The 18,119-nt window shown below is 44.4% G+C and overlaps 1 protein-coding gene across 1 annotated transcript in view; it reads left to right on the forward strand.

Annotated features, from left to right (window-relative positions):
* Positions 1 to 1,848: 1,848 nt before the first annotated feature.
* Positions 1,849 to 18,119, forward strand: part of Myo10A (unconventional myosin 10A) — a 158,108-nt gene continuing 141,837 nt past the window's right edge. Inside the window, exon 1 of the mRNA XM_084604073.1 lies at positions 1,849 to 2,157. The gene's annotated coding sequence lies outside the window, so the exon portion shown is untranslated. The remainder of the gene's footprint in view (positions 2,158 to 18,119) is intronic.

The raw sequence follows: 18,119 nt of genomic DNA on the forward strand, positions 1-18,119 counted from the left end.
GTTTCTCCCCTTGCAGTTGGTCCCCAAAAGGATTAATGGTTGTGGCAAACTAGTTGGTCCCCAAAAGGACTAACCTTTAGTCCTTTTTTTTCTTAGAGTGTATATTGTTCTGAGCAGTATTGTTTTAAGCGGGTTTGATTGTAACCTCTTCGGCACCATCATGATTTGTTGGAATTTGTTTCCTCTGGCTATCATCCTCATTTATACGCACCTCCCTCCCCCCCCCCCCCCCCCCTCCGCTCCCTTCCCACACACACATACACTCAAAATCCCGCGGCAACCTGGAAGCGAGGCGACATGTTAAGGCATCCAGTGCGCGCGAGGACTGACTTTCGGATAGACATATCTGTTTGATAGGACCACAAGGTCGTATCGCCTGTGTATACGTAAGATCGTGGGTGACAGGGATGGGCTTGGACAAGTGGAATAAAGCCATAGTCTCATCAGGGGGTCCACAAGATGATATGTGGGGTGGATGAGCAAGGGCACGGTCATGGTGTGGAAAAAACAGACGGGCCGCCTGTTGCGAGCTGAATCTTCATTCACATTTGGAGCGAGGTGTTTCTGTGTAATGAGCAAATTGACTGACACTGCTAATCGTAGGGCCAAAAGAATTCGGGGCCAAAAGAATTCGTAAATCTACTGTTGGTTAACCTCCCAAATAAAAAGCAGATTATAAACTATCGTCGATGCCAAAATGCAAAGCGTCATTTTTTTCAAAGTGCCGTAGGGGTTGCCCAGGGAGATAAGCTTCCGACTAGTAGGCAAGAGGTGCGGGGTTCGATCACCTGTGCCTCCAGAAACGCCCTGGATTTCCGGTGGCTATGCAGAATTTCTCACGGCCCGGTATTTGGATTTTCTAGAGTGAAATTTTAGCAAGAACTGATCGTTGGTAAATTACAGTTTCGGGCCTAATTTTTGGCTTGGTTGCCATTACAGTTAAACCGTCGCCATCGTACTTGTAATTCGCCTGTACATGTATTAATTGGTGCACTTTATATGAAAATTTCGGACATCTATGCTTTCGCCAAATGCGTTTCCTGTTATTATTTTGCTCCACCAGCCCTGCATTCACACCGGCCTGAAATACATACGAATGCAGGAGGCCATGATGACATGTCTTCTCACTTCGGCGTGTATCTTGATTGGCTGTACTTTGAAAAGTATCCTTCACTGCCACTGAAGTGACCATCATAGTCTCGCTCCAATACTATTCGTTTAATCAGAAACGAAAAAGGAAGTGGCAATTGATGCTGAGCAACCCGCTGTTCTGAAGACCCGTCAACTGAAGAACTTGGAGCTCTGCTTTCTATGACAGGCGGTGTTTCGAGACCGATTCGAGAGCTCACACATTGCCCTGCGCGTGCTCACACAATAAAGAGCGACAGCCTTCCGGTAAGAACGGAACCTGAAGTGCCAAAAACACAAAACTGCAATTAGCGTGCGGGGACACGCTCCGCTCAAATGCGCTCGGCTTTCTTCCTTCCCCGAGCAGCTAGCGTGCGTGCTGCGACTGATACGTCTCGGGAAAGAAAGTGGTCTGGAAAACTTGCGTATTCTTCCTGCGCGAGCCAGCCACAGGCAGGTCACGTCTATCCCGACCGGCCGCTCTGCTGCAGAAGCAGACGACGCGGCCGCGCTGGCTGCGGCGGTGGCGCCTTCTCGGGGCGATTCCGCGCACTCTCCGATTCATGTCACGCCGCCGCCGCAGGTAGGCGAAGTAACAAGAGAAGCAGAAAGAAAGCAACAAATACGCAAGCTCGCGTAACGGGCCAATGAGCGTGGCTTTGGGACGGGGAAAAAATACACCTGTAGGAACTGGTTTCTCGGCCAATGAGCGGCCACGTCTCGGCCGACCAAGTTCCGCCCGTAGCAGCATCCCATCTCGGAGTCGTGGACCGCGGTTGTTTCGGTGGGGTTCCCGGCTGTGGACCCGTGGCTCTCGACTGTGCACTCTTCTCTCTCCACGCCCACTCCTCTCTGGAGTGCGCGTGTTTGCGCACCGGCGGCGGCAGTGCGCGATCGGTGCCTTTGGGATTCGCTGCGGCGGCTGGTTTTGCAGCGCACCACATCGGCCAACTGAGCGAGGCGTTTCTTCTTGCCCAGCTGAAGAAACAACACACCACGTCTTCAACAGCGAGCCGGCGTGCGACCCAGGTAGTGTGTGCGCGTGTGAAGCGAGCGCGGAAGCTCGCTGGTTCCGTTTCACAGGACCCTCATTCATGCGACTTTCTGGCAACGACTCCCTCGCGTGTTGTTGAATCGTCGACGATGGTGTCAAACCAACCAAATTTTCTTTTTAAAGCTGTGGAGGGACTGCTTCGTTTAGGTCAAAGCGATCGCCGGAGACTATAATGCCTTCTCCTGTCGGGCGCGCTTATCCCGTATTTTGATCTCTATTTTTGTTCCTCTCTCGGAGCGGGTCAAAAATGCGTTCTCCCTCGCCGAAACGTCACGCGAGCCGGGCTCTCTCGGCGCAGACAGCCGGATTTGCTAGGCCTAGCCTTACGAGTGGCGCACGGCTTCATCTGTGCCTTCGCAGGGGCGCATTCTCGAACGAATGCCCGGATATCGTCTGCTACGCGCCGCGGACGACGTACGGCGGTGCGCTGACGGTGACGTTTCAGCTCCCGCAACAGCTTGCGAGTTTACTTAGCTTTCAAATAGGTAAGCTCGTAGTTTGAAATTTTGTATAAGGTTAAGGACGAAGCTTGCTTGACCGGGGCTTCGAGAAGGCTTCTTCGCGTCGCCACGACGACGTGGTTGAGTAGTTTGCGAGAGACAGTCGGCGGGACGACCTACCTGTTGATCTGTTTAGACATGGCGGCTAGGCTCCAGCGGCGGTGACGTCATCTGCCAATTTCTGGGTTTGCGCCGTGGGCGGGTCGTGTAGGCGGGATCCCGGGGCGGTTTGTTTTGACGGCCCAATTTATTCTGAAGGGAAGTGATTTTTCCCCGCCGTTCTCTCTTCCGTAGAAAAAAAAAAAAAAAGTTCCTTTTTACCGTCGCCCCATTCGATCATGTGGCCCGTCATGGTTGAGGGGAAGCCTGGCTTTTTCAAGTGTGTCCGCGACCGATCAACCCTTGCAGAGGGTTCAAAGGTCTTTGACGCCTCAGCAGTCACCGCGTCGGACGCCCACTGCTGCCCCGTCTCCGTATGTAGAGCACTGCTTTGCGGACGTGACTTACGAGCCGCATTTCGAGCCCTTTCGCACATTTCCATGCATTCAGAGCAGCTCGCACAGGGAGGTGCGCCGCGTTGCGCATCCGTTTCGCGTATGCATTTTTATTGTGAATTTTAATTACGGTTTTATTTCGCTGTTGATTTTATTTACGAAACAGATCTTATAGCACAGTTCTACATTTGCAGAGAGAAAGTTGCCATTTTGTAAATTGTCATTTATTTACGAGTTACCACAGAATAAATTTACTGAGGGAATCTGATATGAGATGTGTAAAGAAACGAAACGTTAAAACTATCTTGCAGTCTTATTTCGCAAAACGTCATTTTATTGCTATTATGTTACTTTTCCTAACGGTTCTTAAGGGTTGCAAAAAAAAAAAAAAGAAGAACCATGGGAGTAACGATCGTGAAACCTTAATTAAACATTCAAATGGCATATACGTAACATTCCTTAATATGGTAGTCACCTCGCAAGACCAGACACCAGCAAATTTCGCAAGCAGTACACAGTTTCAATTAACAATTTTTAACTTGAGCGATATTTGAGCACTGCAGTGCAGCACAATACCTGCACATCATACAATAGTTGTCTATACAGATACCATCGCTTCAAGCTTATAGGGTCTCCCAAGAAGGATGTACAGGGTCGTCCACTTTTAATGAGAACAAGCATGCTTCCTTCAAAGCGCCATTGCGTCCGAGGCTGGCCGCACGTCAAAGCAAAGTGGTGCATGCGCTCAAAGCGATCCGAAGGCGTGGCTTCGTATAGTAGGCGACTTTGCGAATTGGAGGCAAAGCACGCGGCCCAGAAGAGAGCATGCCTGTCCGCACTAAGACAGATCTTGTACGTCCCAGGTGTGATAGTGGTGAGAGGGTAATATGTGCAAAATTTTCTAATGAATTTCTTGGTCTATGCATGCACTCTATCGCAGGCACCACCTCACATATCTAACAGAAAATCTTTCGCCAGTTAAACACCTTTACTATACGAACAGTGCAATTAAGGATGTTGAGACATAACACTAGCTTAAAGTATTAGCAATGTTGTTTTGCAACTGTGATACAAACGACTTTGTATCAGTTAGAAGGCTTACTGTTGTTTTATAGGCATGGTATCAGCATGAAAATAACAGTAAGGTCCAATGTATAATACTATTGTAAATTTATAACCGAATAATGTTACACTGCAGCTTACAGAAGTTTTGCAGCATTATTCTAATGCTCGATGCTACCTGGGTATAGCAAATGCCATGCTATCATTTATCTTGACCGTGGTGAGCGTACATGTTAAGATAATCTTGTTTTTCTGTAATTGGCTATTCGGGTATTGTAAAAATTTGTGCAATAGTGCAAGCGAATCATTTCAATATACGATAGAACGGTGCTATGCACAAATATTCAATGGATTCTTGATAACTTTGTTCGTTTAATTCAAACTTCCTCTTTATTCGAACCATTGAGTCGAATATAAACAGCTGTATATCTGATCGACAATCTAGGTAATTTACTTATCGACGTGTTACATTATCTCAAATAGGTATATCCTTCAGATGTGGCGGCGCAAGCATGATAATGGTATTTAGCTATTTTTATTTCTATAAATGGGATGCAGTTGTATTCAAGAAACTTGTGCCGAGCTTACAATTCCATCGGCAATTAAAAGCTGAAACGAGCGACATCATTCAACAGTTCAAATTAGAGCGAGTGGGAAATTTTGATGAACAAAGGGCGAAGTATGAATGATCGGCAAGTTAGTGATGTCTTCAGTATGTGTGCACCAAGCAATTTAGTACGTCGCAGCTTGTCTGAAGACGCAGAGTTCAAAGATTGCCGACAGAGAGTTCAATTAGTATACATTCGTCAGGACGTGTAGCAGTATTTCTCGCGACTCATGGTCTCGGCAACAAAGTTTCTATTATAAGAGACAAGGGCGTGCAGTCAGGTCAGGTTGAGTAACATCTGACCGTTAGGAAATGAAGGCGATATTCTATAGTGTATATCTCTCAGGGTTCAAATCTCACCGTCACCTTCGCTCTTCAGTGAATAGAAGGGAGACTTAATTTTATTGAACCAATCTTAACTTCCCAACGGGATGATTCAATGTTTGTTCTTGAACTTCTACTAGCTTTCTCTCTCTCTCTCTCTCTTATATATATATATATATATAATGAACATGGATTGGTTGATTTCGGTGCTGTAATGCCGAGGGCTCCATTTTTCATGAAAACGCATCTCTTACCATTTAAAATGTAGAGCTCGCCACAGGCTGTATTCACAAATAGCTGCTATGCCGCCAAGGTCTATTTCTTTGTTTTGTTTGTTTACGGACATTTTGGAGTATCCCGCGCGGTCATCCACGTACAGTCTGTGAACGCGAATACCTTATCACTATAGATGTCAATAACAAAGACATCACGAGTACAAATCGAATGTCTAAAGAAAAGTTCATTTTCAATTCTAGGCCTTTCGACAGTAAGCCATCAGTGCCAGCACAAACTGCTTGCAGCACGAGTGGAAGGGCAGCAACAACGCCTGTTTTGGTAATCCTCGTACAGGCATCATCAGCTGAACTGCTGATCAGTGTTGTTTGATGACATTTTCTCCGGATATCGATCCACGCAGCTATTATTACCAGACGTTTAGGATATCATACTTTCGTTTCAAAACATGACTGAAATACAGTTTGCGACGTTTTGCTGCGTTTGAAATGTACTTTGCCGCATCATGCACAACGAAGGTTCGAAGTAACGAAAGATGTCCCGTGCACCCAGTATGCAGGTAAACAGCCTGCTTGGACTGCTTGGTGTTGTGCAGGTAAATATATACAACACCTCCGGAGGCACTGAACACATTTAGTAAGGTAGGCCTCTATGCTAACGGATTAACGCTTTATAATGACAATCTGACTTCTTTCGTCCGCCTTGGTAAAGCATTTGGGAGGTACCAGGTTCGATCTCTGGTGCCTCCGCGTGCCCACCGGAGTTCCAATCGGTACAAAATTTTTCCTGGCCGGGTGCTCAGCTCTGCTGGGGTGAAATAATTGGATCGAATTGAAGGTAAAGCAGAGCACCAGTGTGGTTAATAAGAGCTCGAAGGAAATGAAATGCGTCGCTACTATTGGCCGCTTCCGCTGATATACACCGGTGATAGACTCCAGGGGAGATCGTTTGTTGTACAGAAAACCAAACACAAAAAATTGGCGCCTAAATATTAAGGTAACTTTAATTTTTTTTTTCCCGCTGGCGCATGTTTATCGCGCTAATAGGACGGTTACAAAATCTACAGATAAAAACGTTTGCGATGCAAGGCCGGAACAGTTAACGTCATTGCCACTCACACGAGCTGCAATCGAAGTAACGGAAAATATTCCGACTTTAAAGATGCAAAATTCCCGAAGCCTAGAGCGTCTATAGAGGCCTAACAAACGAATGTGGTGTCACGAATAATAATTGTAATAATAATAATAATAATAATAATAATAATAATAATAATAATAATAATAATAATAATAATAATAATAATAATAATAATAATAATAATAATAATAATTGGTTCACAGGAAGGGAAAGGCGCAGTATCTGTCACACTTGCTCTGTGGACACCTGAACCGCGCCGTAAGGGAAGGGAGGAAGGTGGGAGTGAAAGTGAACATTTCTGGAATTTTACAGCGAACAAATCCTTATGGAGAAGTCCTTTGTCACCCTGTAGCAGTATATGAAGTGAAATCTTTGTGTCTTCGTATTTCTGTTTGGAGTGATGTATCGGAATGCTTTGAGTGCTATAAAAGCATATTTTCTGAGGGAAAGATATTTTAGAATTCATTTTTTTTTTCGACCTTCTCGTCTCCCACAGAACCCCTTTTAAAGTACTTTCTATGAACCCGTTTCTCTTCGTCTAGTGGTTTGACAACAAAAATGCCCGTAACTTTGGCGACCCTCTTTGATGTAAAAAAAAGGAGAAAAAAAAGAGATAGGAATTGCAATCCTGGAATGGCTTATCCTCTTCGCCCGCAGTCGCGTTAATCGTTTCCCATGCACACGATCGAAACCGGGGAAGGTAAAAAGGTCAATGGAATGGGGCTGGAGCGCTCGGCTTGTCCGCAGCTGTTAAATTATTACTTCATCTCCAGACAAGTTTTCTTGACTATCGCCATACCAATTTTATAACAGGTGTATAGAAAAAAATAAAGCAGGAGTGCTGTTATCAAAGACAAGGGTTCCATCTTGTATACATGTTAGAAGGGAGCGCGAAACACTGAAGTCGTTATGATCTCAGAGATATTATTTTGCGTATATTATGTAGTTAGCTGTCGTTAACGGTCGTTAGCGGCTTCCGGGGTGCAGCAGCTTTGGTCGGAGAGTCGCATTTAGCTTATCCATGTAAACAGAGCTCTTTTTATTTTAGGCAAGAATAGCTATTTAACAAATAATTGATTGAATTAGTAACTAAAATTTGTGGATTGCTATAAATTTATTAATTGATTTAGAAATATCGCCGACAGCAGCGCTGTCCAAAAAAAGAGAGAGCTAACTATATCAAGTGGCAGTGGCAGTAAACTCACAAAAAAGTTACATTGGTACATTCAAGAATCGACGCTGAAAGTGTTTCACTCTTCAGTTGTGATCGAAAAAAACAAAATCTGCGATAGGGTAATAATAGCAAAGTGTGCACTGTCTGTGTTGTGCACAGGACAGGTAAGTTTCTCTTGGTAGGCAAATTTTCTTTGAAATAAAACAATAAAGCAGTTTTAGTCTGACAATATAAAATTCGGCCTAAGCAGAGGAGCTGACCCTATAGCTGCACTATCCGAAAAATACCGATAGCAGATGAAAGAAGGCAGATGGTCTGGCGCAGTGCATGTAACACCAAGTCGATGAATCATGCAATCGGTACCATATAGAAGTTGATCTCAACTTCCGGAATAGGCTCATTACTTCCGCCAGGCGCTCGGCATGTTCTATTGGTCGACCAAGGCTGATTCGCTCTCAGGTTCGCTCTATTTCCATTCGGACGCCCAGTCCCAATCGACCAATGAAAATAGCCAAAGTTGTTCAGTTCAGTTCAGTCGTTCAGTCGCGTCCGACTCTTCGTGACCCTATGGACCATATCACGCCACGCTTTCCGATCTCTCACTATCATCCTAACATCACATAACTTCATCTGCAGCGCCTCGAAGATGCCATCTAACCATCGCGTTCGCTGCCTACCCCTTCTCCGGCGACCCTCAACCTTTCCCAACATCAAATCTTTCTCCAGCGACTCCCCTCTTTTCATCAGATCATCAAAGTAGCTGAGCTTTAACTTTAGAGTTGTATCATATACTATATGTAGCGAATGTTAGATGCACAGAATCGACCAATATTATTGAAGAGCCATGTATCTTCAAAAATTAGCTGCTATATAATTATGCCCAGGGTCCAGGCTTCTTGGACATTGATTTCAATTGTGAGGTAACTGTGGAATATGATGAAATACTGCTTTGGACGTATTAAAGAGAGCGGCCGGTCGTTTTATTATTTTTTTAAAGCTGATCCATCGCTGGCGTCGAGTTGTTATGCGACCGCCATTGAAAACTTGCGGGAAATCTTTGTGACGGCGATAGCAGAAACATTAATAGCAAGAAACAAGCCTCCCGAGGGGAGATCTGCGGATGTAACAATTTTTATAGAATTGAATTTTGTAACGTGTGAAAAAAAAAAAAAATACTTTAGCCAACAATTTCCGGCTGAAAAATGCGCTTTTCCAGACTTTCTGGGCATGAAACACACTTATTTCGTGTCCTCGGGACGCCAGGCGAGTTTAACCTTCGATTTCCACTGCTTTTATTGTGTCAAAATAATGCAGCTGATCAGAAAATTAAGAGCAAGTCGGAAGTGTTTTTTACACGACGTATTACGTTGCAAAAACCGTTTTAATTCGAAACTCCATATTTGGTTAAGTTGCTTTACACATAATGGTCATCGCCATGAATAGCTCTTGAGGAAGTACTGTGCGGTCATACGCTCTAACCTTTCAACTCCCTCCGCTCCCTCTCGCTTGCGTCCTTGGAGCTCTCTTTGTCTTTGTGCCGCTCTTTGGTGTCAGTGGTGACGAACGGCTGGAAGTTGCATTTCCAATCCTTTGCGACATGTCTTTTAGAAAGATCTGAAGTCAGACATGCGAAGGTTGCTTTGCCAGTGGTACTCCCTTGATGGGGCTGGGGCTGGTCGGTCACCGCCGCTTGCGGCGGAGGCTAGCCTGCCACCGAATTTTTATCTGTTGTAGGCCGTTATTGCACCCGCCACCGCTTTGGTGGTGGACGAAGGCTGTTGTTGCGGCGCGCGTCTTTCTCTCCCTCTTCCTTTTCTTTCTTCTCTATTTTCTCACTTGTCTGCACGAGGCAGCGGAGGTGGCTCAGCTACAGAGCCAGTAGCAGGCCCGTACACTTTATTCCTACAGCCACAACAACAACAACAACAACAAGGTTTCTTTTAAGATGGACGACGCCTTCACATTTCGTGTGATCGGCAGTACCATTAGCAGTGTGCTTGCCTTCACTCATTGATTTACACGCTTCGAACGTTGAAATATTCAAAATTATTAGCAGATTTTCTTCTTCTTCTCGCATAATGACTTCTTACTGTGGACTGAGACCTAGCGATGCAGATTCCGAACAAAAAAGCGCGCCGTTATTCATCAGGTAGAATTTATATTCCTTTTTATTAATCTCGTTATTTTGTTCGTGAAAATGTAAAAGTTTAGAGAATTCCCTCCCCTGCAAAGTAATTCTCGCTTAAACGGATGTAATGCTGATATGAGGACGGCTTTTGTGTTATTTCTGTATCCATCTCTTACTCGTTCATGTCCTTTCACTTTCTCATCTTTGTTCTTACGTTTGGTTTAATTGTCGCGCTTGCATGGCCTCGCCCCGTGTGTCTATATACATGCATTCTCAGGGCAGGCTGCTTCACGCTGAAGGCGATGTCCGTTCTGTAACTTTATAACTGGTTCTGCAACCGTCCAAATAAATTGCGCCCTACTTTATACACGTGGCACGGGCTAAGGAAAAGCTCAGACACACATACACGTGAGGTTTATTACCGAGTGGCCAGAGCTGGCGCAAACCGGTCGAAGCCGGGCGCCGCCTCTAATCGGTAACCGCACCAGCCTGGGGGGTGTCAAGCAGAGCATTATACAACGTTCTTGAGCTGGACTGCGCTTACAAGTGCGCAACGAAGTGCGTCTCGACTTGGGTCTGTTTACGGAGGCCCGCGAATACAGCATAATTAGAAAAGAGAGAATACATTTAATTTCACTTTCTTGCCTCTCGGCTGTGTTGGGCTGTTTCTGTCTTTCTTCCCCACAGGCCTTGCCTACCACGTTAGAGACACGCTCGGCAAAACATTTAATTTCACTTTCTCGCTTCTCGGCTATGTGGGGCTGTTTCTGTCTTTCTTCCCCGCAGGCATTGCCTACCACATTAGAGACACGCTAGGCAAGACATTTAATTACACTTTCTTGTTTCTCGGCTATGTGGGGCTGTTTCTGTCTTTCTTCCCCACAGGCCTGCCTACCACTTTAGAGACACGCTCGGCAAAAACCTAACGCAGAAGCACAGAATCAGAAACAAAATAAAGCGAAACAAAAACAACAACAACAACAAAAACAAAAAAAAACGATTGATTCTTAAACGGGCCAGAGCCGCAGGACGAAAATAGTCTATGGAAGGTCACAATATTTGTTTGGCTGAACTGTTGTTTACTAATGGTGAATGTTATTGGTTTCTTTGGTTTACATGGGAAGATGTGCACTCAATTATGCACAGAGGTCATCAGTATTAAAGGTAACACTTGATCTGGAATCAATAACGAGACTTAGTTTCACGCCTGAATAAAACTTAGAAAAGCATCAGGGAGCTCTGTGTGTATGTGAGAGAATTACAGAGAAACAAGAAGACTTGAGCATCTCATTCATATATAGTCATCGAATGGACGCTATAACAAACCGTCCCCACACAGCAAAAAGTTCGTGGAGTAAAGGCCTTGTAGCCGGGGCTCAACGAAGGCATTTATTGATCAGAACGTCCTGCGATCAGGTAGACCTCAAAAATGATTTCCGGATAGCCGTCATTTTCGTTTTCATTAAGAGGTAGCCACTGGGGCTTCTGTAGCCGGTTGTCTTTCGTATAAACCTCGATCCTTCTTCAACTGGTATGCACCTGCAAGTATTAATGTATTTTTTTTTGCATAATTCAGGTTATCTCTTATCGTGATGAAATGTTTACATGCTGTAACCAGTTAGCTAGCACCGATTCCTTACGATGCAACACGCACGACTGCATCATGCATCATTTTCGAAGCCTCGTGTCGACCTGTATAATTGCCTAGCCTTCAAGAAATAAGTTTTTGCTTGCAACGAATCCGCGTCCCGTAAACGATTACATCCGCGACTGTTTAGTGCTCTGTTTAGTTTACTTTTCATTTTCCGCATGCTGGTTTTCTTTGGGTTTCTTGTCACGCATGCTGTACCCATCTAACGAGGTTTTGAGTAAGGTAGCCTTGCGCAACGCGATTTCGATCGAACTTTCTCGCGTTTTGGCGCTGAAGCGAGCAAGACAGGTTGTCGGCACCGACCCATTTCATGTGGGTCACCGAACAGAGAGACTCGCCTGCGCACGATTCCGGGATACTCCTGATTTAGAACCGGCGGCAAGGCACTTTCGGCTACTCTCACCACCGGTTTCGTTGTGGCATTGTAGGAAAGTGGAAATTCCTTTAAAAAGAGACACGCTTGTACACAAAGGTGGCCCCGATGTGCGATGAAGCCGCAATAAATCATTGAATCGCTATTCCATCGATGTGCGCCTGTGGGCAGCCCAGCATTAGACCACCAATTCGGAACTATACTTACGCTCAAGGGAAGCTATAGTGTGCGATGTTTTTATCCGCATCCCCCTTCAGGTCTTAGTCGCAGTGACATCCAATCGCCCCCAATTCGCGACGAGACGGTGGCCACGTTATTGATGGAAATAATGAGAACTTCGTCATTTCATCCAGCTCTCCTTTGCGCATTGATATTCCTCTCCTTTTATCTTGCTCTCAGCATTGACAAAGTCATGGAACACAGATTGTGGGTTTTGAGCGCTGCATCTCTGAGCAGCGCAGCAATAGCAATAGTAGTCTAGCGTAAAGTCTTCCAGATTCAGTTTCAAATACGTAACTAGGAAGTAGTCGGTAGTTGACGGAGATCAAACTTATACCATATGAACATTGATCCATTAAAAAAAAAAAAAACGAAATCGGACGCTGCTTTCCTCCAGTGCTCACCCTTGTCCACGAGGTCTAGAGAAGGGGAGGACAACGAACTCTGTTTGGCCATACACCGCCCAAAACCGCGTCCTTCCAATAAAATAAATTTGCTCACCCAATACAATGATTAAGGACTGACCATATCGTTTGGCAAATGAAATTAACCGAACTGCCTTACAACTGAGCTAGAGAACTAACAAATGAGAGGACGAAGGAGATATCAAAATGAAGAGAAATCGCTTCCCGAAAGAACTGAAAGCGCGCCAGCGGAACGGTCGGAAAGGAAAGTCTATATTCCCCTACCACGGCAGTTATGCACTATCGCAGAAATGCGCAGAAATGAATGTGCAACCGCCAATATTATGCCGCCCCGTTCACATACATCGCTTTGGCCGCGGCGTCTTGGCAGCGCGCCGACGGGACAACGATCGAAGTGTCCGTCCCTGGGAGCGGTCACACAGCGGGCACTAAGTACCGCTATGTGGAAAGAGTGTGTGTGTAACCGCATCCGCGAGATGAGGGGCTTCAGGCATGCGGCGAAGAGAGAGCGTGCCCGCCTCATATTCACCCTCGCATCGCCTACATATATCGGATACGCGCTGGACGCCGGCCCGTTGGCGTAGCACGTTGCCTGCGGTGATGGTCTTGGGTGAGCCGAGCGCATTCCTGGCCGCCTTGTTCCTTTCCGTACCAGCCGTACGTATACCGGTCCTCGGAAGGAGGCGGTTGCGACGTTCCCGTGCGATGATTCACATGATTCACACGCCGGACGCGAAGCGTGCTTTGAGGCATATGCGGAGGATATAACGGGGTTGCTTTAATACTATAGGGTATGTCCTCAACAGCTTCGTAATCAGGTTGTATGCGTAAACGTGGGAAGATATTGGGTAACAGAGAGAAATAAAGAAAAAATAACACAAGGTGGGTTTACTGATTTAATAATAATAATAATAATCAATCAATCAATCTTTATTTAATGTGTGCAGGAACAACCATGTGGTCTTTGTGCTGCAGCACAAATAAAAAAAAAAGAAACAAAAATGAAAAAGCACAAACATGTTTACACACACAGAGAGAACACAAAAAAAGAAATAAATAATACATGAAATGACAGACGAAAAGTATCACGGAAAGTAAGCAAACAATGAGTAGCATCACTTATATACACAGTGAGAGAATTTTTTAGCACACCAGGAAAAAAAGAAAAAAAAAAGAACGGTAGATAGAAGAAAAAAAAAATAACTGACATTGATTATAGTAATATAGAAATATACATAAAATAAACAACCCTTCCAGGCGCAACAAGTGCATGGTACTTAAAACACAGGCTAGAAATACAGAATAATACAATAAAGAAGTAAAATTGAACAAGGGGCAGTAAGATTCGAATATAAAGTTTAAAGTTGAAATATAAGTAAGAAACGGATAAAAAGTAGTTCACGATACAGACAGCATTGAACAGGAGAAAAAGCAAAAAGTGAAGTAAATACAATTTAAGGCTAGAAAGTGGGAGTTTTAAGTGATAAAGTACTATTTAGAATACAACGCTACGAACATCCAATGTAAATGAACAGAGCGAGTTTTGGAAGATGTCAAGGTGAGGACAAAAAGAGTTAAATAACCACTGCATCCTGTCCAGAGGGGAGTGGGAATGAAGAGGAGAAACCTGAAATGGTCTGAATTCCCTCATGCTCTTTCGCGGAACGCGCAGTAGGATGTACTCTAAGAGCTGAGGGCACATAATGTGGCCATGAAGGAGTTTGTACAGAAATATGATATCAAGTCTGATACGACGGCAGTGAAGGGAAGGAAGATTCAGTTGGGTGCTCCTGGTGGAGCGAGAGGGGGAAGTTGCGCAAGGAAAGCGATAATGAAATATCCGTAAAAATTTTTTTTGTACTCTGTCAACCTTGTCCAAGTTCGATTTGCAAGTGCCATTCCAAACAACCGACGCATACTCCAAGACCGGCAGGCATATGGACAGGTACAGTTTTAGGAACGGAAGTGGAGTATGGAACTCTCTCGAAAGTCTGCAAACGAATCCGAGTGTGCGCATAGCCCGCTGAGCAATGCGGTTAGTGTGAGAGGAGAAGCTGAGGGTGCGGTCAAAAAGTACACCAAGGTCATTAATTTCATCAACCCTATCCAACAGCACAGAATTCGCAGAATAATGGTAGAGAAAGCTATGTGTTTTACGAGTAAAGGACACAACCCTAGTTTTGGAAGAATTGAGGGTAAGTCGATTCATCGCACACCAATCAGAAAAAGCAGATATGTCCGATTGCAACAACACGCAATCTTGAAAAGAATGTATTACCTTGAATATTTTTATATCATCAGCATAAAGAAGAAACGAGGAGTTCTTTATCGCCGAGGAAACATCATTAATAAAAACGGAGAAGAGAAGCGGGCCTAGTACTGAACCTTGAGGAACTCCACTCGTTGCAGGGTAAACGAAAGAAGTCTGTCCATTGACACTGACAAAGCAGAAGCGATCAAGGAGATAGTTGCGTAGGAGGGCTACGAGTGAGACTTCAACGCCAGAGAGTAGAAGTTTTTCAAGAAGTAGTGAGTGAGTAACAACGTCGAAAGCTTTGCTCATATCACAGTACACAGTGTCAACCTGACCCCTCTGAAGGACTGCTGCAGAGGCATACGTCATAAACGTGACTAGGTTGGTAGAAGTAGAGCGACCCGACATGAAGCCATGTTGATTCGGTACTATGATATGTTTGAGATGGAAGGAAAGTACGCTGTGCAAAGCTAATTCGAAAAGCTTAGAGGTTGCACATAGAAGAGAAATCGGACGATAATTGGAAACATCAGATTTGTTTCCAGACTTGAAGACAGGAAACACGCGTGCCATTTTCCACACGCGAGGAAAGGCAGCATTTTTTAAACAGTTATTAAATATGGCAGTCAGTACTGGTACGAAGATATAACTGAAGGCTTTTATTATGGCAGCTGGAATGCCATCAGGTCCAGGAGACAAAGAAGGTCTCAGACGCTTAAGACTCTCACTTATCAACTCCTCGTCAAAGAGAATAATAATAATAATAATAATAATAATAATAATAATAATAATAATAATAATAATAATAATAATAATAATAATAATAATAATAATAATAATAATAATAATAATAATAATAATAATAAAGACGCAAAAAGTAATACTTTTCGAAGCGATGGCCTTGTGGGAGAGCATCCACATCGCATTCGGGAGGTACCAGGTACGATCCTCGGTGCCGCCTGGTACCCATCGGTTTCCAATGAGTACATTAGAAACCGATGGGAGCTTTACATTATTATTTTTTTTTTGCACTATATAAAGTTTGCTCTCTCTCTCTCTTCAATTGGTACAAGACTTCCCCCGGCCTGGTGCTCGGCTCTTGAGGGTTGAAATGCTTAGGAAAGGGGTCAGGGATTCCAAAAAGGCTGCTTTTCGATGGAGGCGAAAAGCAAGGCGCCCGTGTGCTGTGCGATATCAGTGCACGTTAAAGAACCCCAGGTGGTCGAAATTTCCGGAGTCCTCCACTACGGCGTCTCTCATAGCCTGAGTTGCCTTGGGGCGTTAAACCCCACAAACCACAAACCACCACAAAAAGACCACATAATGGGCTTTTGCCGCGCGAGACGGACTTATTGTTGTCCGATGGCGGAACGGATCACTAGCTGTCTCATTGTTGCAGGTTTTTGTCCTATAACTTCTCTCACGGCTCAGTGGTAAACTCGCGACCTTGGTATTGGTCCTCTTCCAAGGTCGTTAATTACCGTATATTTCTCTTGCCATGTAGATGCGTATTGGTCCCTATTAGAGCGTTAGCTTTACACTGCGCACATTCGCCGAGTTTGGTGAGATGCCCCAATCGACCCTTGAAATTACCGTTTCAGCAGGTTGTTTGCCTCAGCGTCGAGACATTGTGTCTACACATTTTGACTTCATGCATGTCACGTGATCACAACATCATAAAACTGAGCAAATGAAAATAAGAAAATAATTTTAAGTGGCTAATTTTACGTAGCAATACTACCACCGCGGTGTGCCCTCGACGGTGGTATTTCAGGAGCTAACTCTCGATATCCATGTTCGGCGGAGTCGAACGTCGCGAACGTTTTTCATTACAGAGAGAGTCCAGCGGTCTAGCGCGCAATGAAAGGATACACGTAGAATCGAACAAGTAAGCAAAAACAGCTAGAGCTTACATACATTGACGGTTGACCACGTCATTTTGACAAAAAGGGTACTTACAATGAAAACGGAGCTTTTTTGCAAGCCAGAAAAGACTGCGAAATGTAGCGTTGCCCTCGGCTGCTTTCGCGGGCAGCTAGTCACCATCGGCAAATGTGTTATTTCGTTCGGAGATCTGCGACGCGAGTGGACATTACCATACGTATTAATTAACTTCAAGGGTTGCTCCCGCGGCAGGGATTTATTTTTCGACTTTCTGAGGAATAAATTAGTATTTTGCTGTTTAGCAGCGTCTGCTGGGTTGCCAAATGCCAAGCCATGCAGTTAATCTTTTCTTACAAATAATTAGATCGAGCTCTAATGTGTCCTACTGAAAAACAATTGCAGCGCGAAATGATTAGGCGGGTTATGGATCTTTACAGTTCGCCTATTGAAATTCATGCGTTTTATTATACGCTATATATATGGCGTAAAGTTTCCATGTCGCAGAAAGTATGGCGTTATTGACGTTGTGTCACTCAAATTCTGGTTTGTCAGCAGGGTGTCATGAGGTCGCATCCAGGTGCGCGGAAAATTAAAACAAACCACAGTTCTTACGCGAAATGTGTAGTTATGGTGATTGTATCCCGTGAAATTCGAATTAAATGTCACTGCTTATCCGAAATTAGTTAATTTTACGAAATAATTGATTTCGCTTAAATAAACATTTTCTGAAGTTTAGGTTTCATGCAGGATTCGAACCTGCGACTCTTTGGTTGCGAGCTATGTAAGAGACAGGTTATCGACTCTGCCACGGAGACATCATTTATGTTGTTCAGCATGACAAGGCACGCTTCGAAGGCTTCGGAACAAGAGATTGTTTATACGTACACCGCCGCGCACCTTTCATGTAATCATGTAAATTGGTATCTCAAGACTCTGGTATGATATCTCAAGACGCTAATGATTGTGAAATTAGAGAGGATCATAGGCCGCTATCGCGACATACCATTAGGGCGCAGCTGGAGTTTCCCCCGATTTTTTCGTTAGCCATAACTGTAAAAAATAAAAAAGGTTGAGATTCTGTCTTTATGAAAGGGTATATTGAATGCCTATAGTCGTTTTATAGACTTTATTGTCATCCTTCAGATTATTTGCTTTTGTCTTGTATTACTACAGGCTAAAGTCTACAGTGATCTGCATTTCCTTCCCTTTCTATACAATCTATAGACAGTCTTCAATTTTTTTACAGACAGTCTATAGACAAACGTCAACGACTGCACGGCGGTAAAGATAAAGATAGTCATAGACCTTATTGACAGAAGTTACAGTCTGTGGACTGTCTAAAAATTTTGTAAGAGCGAAGCCTCTTCCTCCTGCCGCCTACCATGGTTAGTATATCCACCTGCAGGTGCTGACAGGAAGCTAAATCAAGAGAGAAATTTCCGCTTTCTTTTTAAACTGTGGAAGCGTAAGA

This window comes from Amblyomma maculatum, chromosome 5 (assembly GCF_055883805.1).
Source record: "Amblyomma maculatum isolate TAMU_Amacu chromosome 5, ASM5588380v1, whole genome shotgun sequence".
Classification (NCBI taxonomy): Eukaryota; Metazoa; Arthropoda; class Arachnida; order Ixodida; family Ixodidae; genus Amblyomma; species Amblyomma maculatum.